Consider the following 8,576-nt stretch of genomic DNA (forward strand, 5'->3'; position numbering starts at 1 on the left):
AGCAGAAAATCGGAGTGCTCATTGGTTTGCAAAGGCAGCTGGAAGATCTCAAGATACTTCTCTGGATGCGGTAAATACTGAGAATGAGATAAAGCTTTACACTTCTTTCACCACTTTATGTTTTTTCAGCCACTGCACGGGCGCTCCTGGCAGATGCTGTTGCAGGGGTGCGGGTGCCGTACATGGCTCTGTCCCTATTCACATGGGGCTTTTGGTTTCTGCTCCCTGGGATGGCAGAGAGATGTCTGCGTGGATGAGAAGCATGTGGATCAGGTGTGAAGAGTTTCAGTCATGGTGTTAAAGGTTGATGGTGGAGGCTGAATCCAGGAGAGAAAAGGTGCTGAGGACTTTTTTGGCTGCTAATTGATGTGTTCAGTGAGAGAACAGCAGGATGTGTGTGTAGGCGGGGAAAATGGAATTCTTGTCAAAACTGCCCGAAAGGTAATGAAAATCCCTGAGATAAGAGAGGTGAATTGTGCAGCATCCACAAAGCCATTAGAGTCCGGTTGACTCACTTGCAAATAAACACTGTGTGGGTGCTCACTAGCAAAAAAACCCCTCTTCTGCCCTTTGCAGATGTGCCGGTGTCTCATTCCTCCTGGGAAGGGAGGATGCTGCAGCCAGGGTTGCTGTGCCCAGCCAGACCTCGGAGGTGTGGGGGGAGCAGGATCAGCCCCCAGCAGTGGCATTGCAAACTCAGAGCACCAGACATGAGGTACCCATCCTTGCCTTGCTGCAGGGGGCTGTAGTTTTCTACGTGTGGGAAAAGAAAATCAGAAAGGACACCTCAAGAGAGGGAGAGGCACCAGGAACATCCCTGACAATGTCCAACTGGCAGTGCCATTGCTATAAAATGCCAGGACGGAGTAAAGACTTCAGGAAACAGGGGTAAGGGAACAGTTTTGCTGCCTTTTGGGTGACGGCATGCTGTCGAACTGACCTGCCATCAGCTTGACAGAGCAACTCAGATGACCAGCTTTTGCAAGTGTTTTTAAGAGTTGTTTCTTAGCCAAATCTCTGAACTTTTCAGGCTACTCAGAAGGTCATTTCAGCATAGCAACCCGCATCGGCAATAAACCCCAAAACGTCAACTTTGGGCCAAAACCGTGGCTGAACTGCTGCAGTGAGCTGTGAACGGAGAGGTGGGCACGTAGCTCGTGCGTGGGTGCGAGGCCAGGTGGAGCGTGTACCAGAGTCCCTGCAGGGCTGGTCACCTGGGGAAAAGTTACGGCTCTTCAGACCCCTCCAGTCTGGGCTCTGCTACAGTCCTGGTTTGCAAGAAGCTCAGGGCTCTGACGGTTAAAAGCTATTTGGCATCGGGAAGGCAAAATGCCTGCAAGTGGCTCATTCTCATGAAAAGCATTTGTAACTGCTATGGGGCTTATTGGAGGGGCTGGAGGTATCTGAGCCCCTCTCGTGCAACAGCAGTGGGGAGAGCAGGAGAGGTGGTTCACCACCGTACCCCGTCCCCAGAGGTGATGGGGGCAGCCAGCCTTGCCCTGGACATGTTCTCGCTAGTCATTCAGCCTGGAAATGATACAAATGTGTCAGAAACACTGCAAAAGGAAGCGTGGAGGAAACTTTTGGGAGGAACAAAGAGACTTTAACAAAGCTCTGCCTGAGCCAGCAGCAGTGTTTTGGGCTGAGAGCAGCACTTGGGTGTTGAAAGTGTTCCCGTTCTGTGAGCTGGGTTTTGCAAGCACTGCAAGGTGTGATCTTAAATGAGACGAAGGAAGGAGGAGTAAATCAGAGTAGGTCCTAAGGAGTGTTTTCAGCTTGTGAAGGAAGGCAAGCCAGCAGCACTGGCTGGGCTTGCCCTGCCAATGGAGTGACAATCTGTTTCCATATTCCTCTTATGGTTAAAGCAGACTTTGCTGGGCTCCTCGTGCAGCTGGGTTGTGTGATCCCAAGTTGGACCACGCTTCTTACTGCGTGTTCAGCGTTGCTTTAGGCTGGTATCTACACACCATAAAATATAGGTCTATTCTCAGGTTGATCCTCAAAAGAGAAAACCAGAGCTAAAAAGCTAGTTGAAATGGTCATGGTTGATGAGAGCTGCAGATCAGACGGGCACAATTCAGAGGTTTTTCAGTGCTGGTGGTCTTTCTGGTCCTCCAGCTGCTCTCTACCCAAACATTGGCGTTAGGGCGCAGGGCGCAGCATGCTTTCCTCCAGGGAAGCTTTGGTGTCTGGACAAGAGACACGGGAAGTTTTTGCTAATCTCTGCAGCTGCAGTTTCCTCTCTTTGTACAAATTCCATTTTTCAAGTGTATCTCTCACCCTGCATGTGCTGAACTTGGGCAGCTCTTGTCACTTCTCATCAAAAGCTAAATAAATCACTGATGCTGCAAATCCTGCCTTCCCTTCCAGCCATGAATCACCCTGCACAACAGCAGTGACTTTCTGAAGGGTCCTGAAGTTACTTGCTGAGTGATTGGGATGAAGACGTCCCGGCCTGCCGCTGGTTCAGATGTAGTATGGGATTATTCAAACTCGGGATGCTGTGGCCCAGAGGTGGGAGCTGCTGCGTGGAGGCAGCCGGGTCCTGGTGTGTGTGGTTATGTTTGTTTGCCCATGTGCTGCCTGCAGAGTTTCAGCAGTTGGAGCCAAACCAGCCCAGAGGGTTAATAAGCCTTGAGACTTGCACATTTGGGACGTAGTGGAGTAGCCTTGAGAGGAGGGCACTGATTGGTATCATGGGTATGGTCCAACTGGCTACATGCCGCAGTGCGGTGGTACTGCTCGGAGCTCCTGGAAGGGGCTGAGAAAGGCCGGTGTCAAATCTGGGCAAATTCCTGGCAGATGGAGCGATACCCCACCCCACAGGCTGAAGCTGCCAGCGCTGGCTGTAATCAGGGGACATTGTTCCTTAATGGAAGAAGGTGTTGGCGCTGGACAAGGAGCGAGTTTGCAGGGAAGCCTCCGAGGTGATGTTGGTGTCAGAGCGGCTTGTGATGGAGAGATGCTCTGGGGTCATTCCCACAGCTCTGGCATCCCAGCAGAAACACTGCAAAGCCCTGGGTCGCCTCCTCTCTGGGACCAGGTCCTCTGCAAGCAAAGAGGTGGATACAACCCCCCTGCTGAATTTAGCTCTTCAAAGATTTTTTTGACTTGCGGTCACCCAGAAGGATGGGTGAGGGCTAGGAAAGGAATAATCTCACCATCCCTCCCTGCAAGCATCTTGTGGCCAGGGCAAACACCAAGGGCCAAGATTGGGGTAGTTTTTTTCCACTCAGTACAGCCATGGTCCTCGTCAGAAGCTGAACATGGGCGCTGCCCGGCTCTCCTGTGCCTCGGAGCAGATGCCCACCTGCCCTCCAAGCGCCCACCTCTGAACCCTCCGACTGCCCAACATCACTGCATCTTTAACAGAGCCCAAATAAAGAAATGGTGGGTGCTGGGACAGGAGCCCCATCCAAGGCCAGTAGTAAATAAAGTTACATAAGCCGGCAGGCCATAGCTCTAACTAAGCCTTTTATAGGCCATAAATCCACATTTCCTGGATTTTATAGCTTCTGGTTAAAAATATAAAAAATACTGTGTGATTGGAATAAGCCAGTTGATCATCTCTTAACACAAATATTGCGCTGGGAAAAGCTCCTCATCCCACGAGCAGGGGGGTGTACTTCGCAGGTAGCCCAGGGATGCTCCCAGAGGAAAGCTGGGTGTAAGAGAAGAATGAGGCATTGCCACATACATACATGTTGTAATCGAGGGACTCGGCCAGTGCCCCATCGCCATATGGTGACACGCTGTTGTGCCTTCCCTTTAAATAGTGTCAACATCCGACATCTTTATTTCTGCAGGTTTTATGGCTGTGGAGGCTGCAAGAACCTATTGGCTTTTAATAGCTTGGAGTTTAGAGATTTTATTTGCCCAATAGCACTGTGCGTTCTGGGATGCTTTAGGAAGTGTAGTAACTAAATGTTTTTATCAAACATACCTACTTGGGGAATATTAAATGTTTTCTATTGGTAACTGTAACTCAGGGACTGTCCTGGTCCGTTCAGGACTGCGACAAGCACTGGAGCTGAGCAAAAAAAAAAGCGCTGAGCTGATGGCCCAAGGATGGGCACCCGGACTGGGCTGTGCATTGATCATCCTGGAGCAGGTTTCAAATTCAATATACCTGCGAGATCAGTGGCTTTGAAACCGTCGTCTGGGTATGTTTAGTTTCTGTGGGGTGCTTGGGGTGTCAGGGACACTCATCCCAAAAATGACCCCTGGGCTCGACAGCCTCAATCCTGCAAACTTCTAAGCACGCACGTAAAGTCGCAGCACATGACTTCAATGGGGCTATTCATGTGCCCACGGGAAGCGTCCGCTTCGCTCCTTGTGGGATTAAGAACACTGCAAGCTTTAAATTGAGGGCATGAGACGGGAGGAGAGAAATAAGATTTGCCCCAAAAATACCCTGAGTTCCTTTATTATCGCAGAGGAAGGACAAGGGTGGCAATGATGGCTTTAGACTTCAGGAACTTTGGCAAATGGGGGAAACCTCTTGCTTCTTTTCTTCTCTTCAATGAAATGAGTTATTCACAAGCCAGCCCTTTCTTGTTTCCCAGAAGATGAACGTTAGATTTGCTCTTTCTCGCTGAGAATGTGCATGCTGGGCTGGGTCACTGCCCTGTGCAGGAGCGAGGGGACGTTACCTGGCCCCACACACCTCTTCGCAAAAGCTGAGGTGGTCCACAAGGTTTCTAAGCCGTTTTTCTCCCATCTCTGCTGCCGCTTTGCTATAATCTTGGTTTGCTGTCTTCTCCACTCAACTGGCATCTGCACAAACCATGAGGCATCTGCTGCTTCCTTTTAGCCTGTTCCATGGTGTAACCAATCCCTCTAACATTTGGTTAATTTTCATTTCCCATCTTCCCCGCTGTGTTCATGAAGTTTTCGTACTCCCCCAGGCTGGTGCTGCTCCTGCCGTTAAACCCCGTTACAGCACGCCATCCTCAAACATCTGGCTCAAGAACAGAGCCTTGAAAGAGACCACTCGGAATGAAGGTATGTTTTCTATAGCTAGGGCTCTTGGGGTCTTCCCCAAAGAAGTCAATGAATAACTGTAATTGTTAACACGGATCCCTTTAATTTGGGATGCAAATGGTTCGCCTCCTCCCCAAGCCTGCTCCTGCTGAGGGACCAGCACCAAGTAAATCAGCATTTCTCAGCTTGTCAGTTCTTTCCTTGCTTTGGTTGCTCTCCCCAGAAGTCAGGTTTGGCTTGCCTTCCCCGGGTACCACAGCCAGGCTTGGCTTGGGTCAGTTCACCAGAGGGTCGGGAGATGTGTCAAAAGCAGCAGGAGCTGGCTGAAAGCTCTCCGTGTCTTTGCTGGAGGAGAATTCAACTGGAAGCGGGACCTATGGAGGCTCTGGAGGGATCCGCGTCATGCCTGAGGCAGGTCAGCTTTTTTCGCCACTGACTTGGGAGTGGATTTAAATGTCACAGAGAAGGCTTCCCTTCATCTGGGGCTTTTCAGGAGGTCACACAAAGCAAGTCAGGGCAGTCTTACCCTTTTCACGGCCAATGTATGCAGAAACTGATTTTATTCCCTTCTTATTTGCAGTAACTTCAGGAGACCACATCTGCCTTGGTCTTCCATCGACTACAAACCCTGGTTATCTCGCTCTCTCTCCTCATAACCCATATTTTCTGATCATTTCCATTCCTCTCTGGATTTTGCCTCCTCGGTTCAGCTTGAGCAGGGCTGAGCAGAGCACATCTAACGTGTGACGGTCCCCATGAGGTTTCCTAAACCATGCAGCATAGGGGACCCTGCTGAGCCTGCGATTCTCCCTTGCTCCGTGGTCTTTTCCTTGAGGAGCTCCTGCCTGCCTGCCTGCTGCTTGGCTGTTATTTTTGCTGAGAAGTTTTTATTCTGCATTTGTGCTAACTTTCAGCTCATGCTGCACTTTGACTCATTTTAATATTGTTACTATCTCAAACCTACTCCTTGTCACATATTCAGGGAGCAGGCAGGAGACATCCAAGAATCTGAAGCCAAAAATAGGGAGAATGAGAGAAAATAAAATTATGATTTTCAAGCTCTTCTGACTCAAACCCAGTCTAGCTCTGCAGCTGCAGCAGGTCTGCAGGGCACCCAGTGGGATGCACCCTTGGGAGATGCACCCTTAGCCACGGCCTTGCAACCACCATCGGTCTCCTCTTCCCAGTGCTGTGCCCGTGCTGGTCGGGACTGCACCGGCTGTGCCATGAAATCCAAAGTTCTCCTAAATCACAGCCCCAGGTGGCTGCAGTGCCCTTCAGTCTGCCTACGTACCCTATATATGCCGTGCCAAAGCAGCACCGGGACCTGGGGGCAGGGAGAGGAGTCATGAGAGCAAGACACCTCCTTACTGATCAGAACGTGTTGGGTTGTTCACACCCGGGATAAACCTGTTGCGTGTCCGTCCCCAGTGCCCTGCGTAGCTACAGCTGCTCCAGCCCAGCTGTCCACGCTCTTCGCTTTGGGTGCATGGCTCGTCCCTGCGGCCGGCCCTTCTCGCCAGGCATCGGGATACGTCTGGTCCCACCGTGTAACGTTACCCCCAGGAACGTATGGGATACGTGCATCTGCTGGGGCAGGCACGAAGTCCCCGGGGCCAGCCACACGAGAGGTAAGAGAGGCTCCGCACAGGATTTAAAGCAGGGGTGGGGAGGGGGGAGATACAAGCTGGGGAACTGGCATCTGACCGGGTACCCAAGTGAGCTGAAATGTGCTTTTGCAAAGATGTCAGCGCTCGCCTCTCCCGCTGACCTCAGCGGTCACGGGCGGTTTGGTACGGCTGCATCTCGGGCTGTTTCCATCCCGTGCCGTGCAGGGGCTGTTCCCAGCACACAGCTTACATCTGACTTCTTCACAGGTGATAGGGAGCACCAAAACCCACCACATTCTTCGTGGTTTGTAGCTGCTTTAACTTCACTGAGGATCATGATTGATTAAGTCATGTATTTGTTTTTCAAATCCTTACCTATTTCATTCTGGTTTTAACTACCACTCATTCTTAGAGCTGAACTGTTTTAAAATATCCTTCTCCCAGTCTGAGCTTTCCCGGTCCCAGAAAAGAAAATGGATTAGCCGAGGGCTGTTGTTGTGGTGTTGAATTTCTCTTCTTTCGCAATGTCGTAATGTTTGAGTCAAATGTGTCCAGGGAATAGCAGCTCAGTTAAATAATTCTGTTTCCAGAGGAATTAAAGAAGAAACTTTCCACTTGATCTTGTGCAAAATATCCTATATTTACAGAAACTAAATATCAGGCATAAATTGACTTGAGAGGTGCCTTTTAACTGACCGTGATACTTTGATCTGCCAGACCCACCCTTGTGACTATCACAACGTCACCGGGTACGGGCAGTTGACCGAACCTTGGACCCACAGGGCTTTGGGGTGACGGGCTGAGAGCCGAACCCTCTCACGAGCTCCTCCTGCACATCCCTTGGTGGAGCTCGTTGGTACAAAACCACTTTTCCCTGGTGAAATGGGGCACCCCGAGGACCAGGCGTTGTGCTCTGTACAACGTGGGTGCGCTGGGAGGGATGGAGCTGGAGAGTGGGCGTGGACCAAGGGGCTTCATGGAGGGGGGACAGGATACACCCAGGCCTCTTGCCTTGATCGTTTCAATCACTTGAGCACCAAGTAGGGTTTGGACTTGAGATTTGAGATTGAGTCCCAAGTAGGGCTTGGATTTCAGCCAAGCCAACCACCCAGTGCTGGTCCCAGCGAGGGGCAGACGGCTGCGCGGGAGCACTGGGAACTCTCCATGGAAGGTGCTGCTGCCTGGCGTTGGGCAGTCGAGAAAGCACAGATCACGTTGTCTCCAGGCTCAAAGATGACCCAGAGCTGTAGCTTCTCCTTTCCAAAACACCACGAGGGAAATGCTGGTGCACCTGAGGCTTACGCAGGCTCCCTGCGAGCAGCTCCTGCAGCTTGTCTGTGCACCCATCTCCCACCTCCTGGGAGCTACCGGGATATGGCCGGGGGCTTGTGCCCGAAGGGGTGACGGTGGCCCTGGGTTGATGCCTGCCTGCTCCTCCCTGGCCTCTTCTCACCCTGCAAGAGCGGGTGGCTCAGCCCCTGGAAAACCCCACATCTCCGTGACAGGGGGTGAAAGGAGCGTGGTGGTCTCCAACACAGGGCGGAGGCCGGTAACTCCCTGCTGGTGCCCGGCATCGGCCGGCCAGGGGACCGTCTGTACATCTGTTTTTGGCAGTGACGCACCAGGAGCCCAGGACACGCCGTCTTGTCTGTTAAACCCATGTGAGTTTCCTATTGCTGGAGAGGCACTTGCTCGATGTCCAAAGACACTTGAGCGGTTAATTACGACCTATAGCTCTGATGGATCATATCACCCCTATTTTTAGCTCTCTCACTTCTGGTGCAAGCCCTGTATCTATCTCTTTTCAGCCTTTTATTTTCAGTTTCTTATTGCTGTTTCCTAAACTCATCTCGGGCACCAGGTGGGCAGCAGCTGGGGAAGTATTTTTGTCTCTATGCGGCACAACGAGATGACTCTGAGGGCGTGGGGGGACGGGTACCGCTCCGCTCGGCCAGCAGCTGAAACCCAGCCGGAGTTGCAGAC

The sequence above is a fragment of the Cariama cristata genome, unplaced genomic scaffold (assembly GCF_000690535.1).
Source record: "Cariama cristata isolate BGI_N322 unplaced genomic scaffold, ASM69053v1 scaffold9655, whole genome shotgun sequence".
NCBI lineage: Eukaryota > Metazoa > Chordata > Aves > Cariamiformes > Cariamidae > Cariama > Cariama cristata.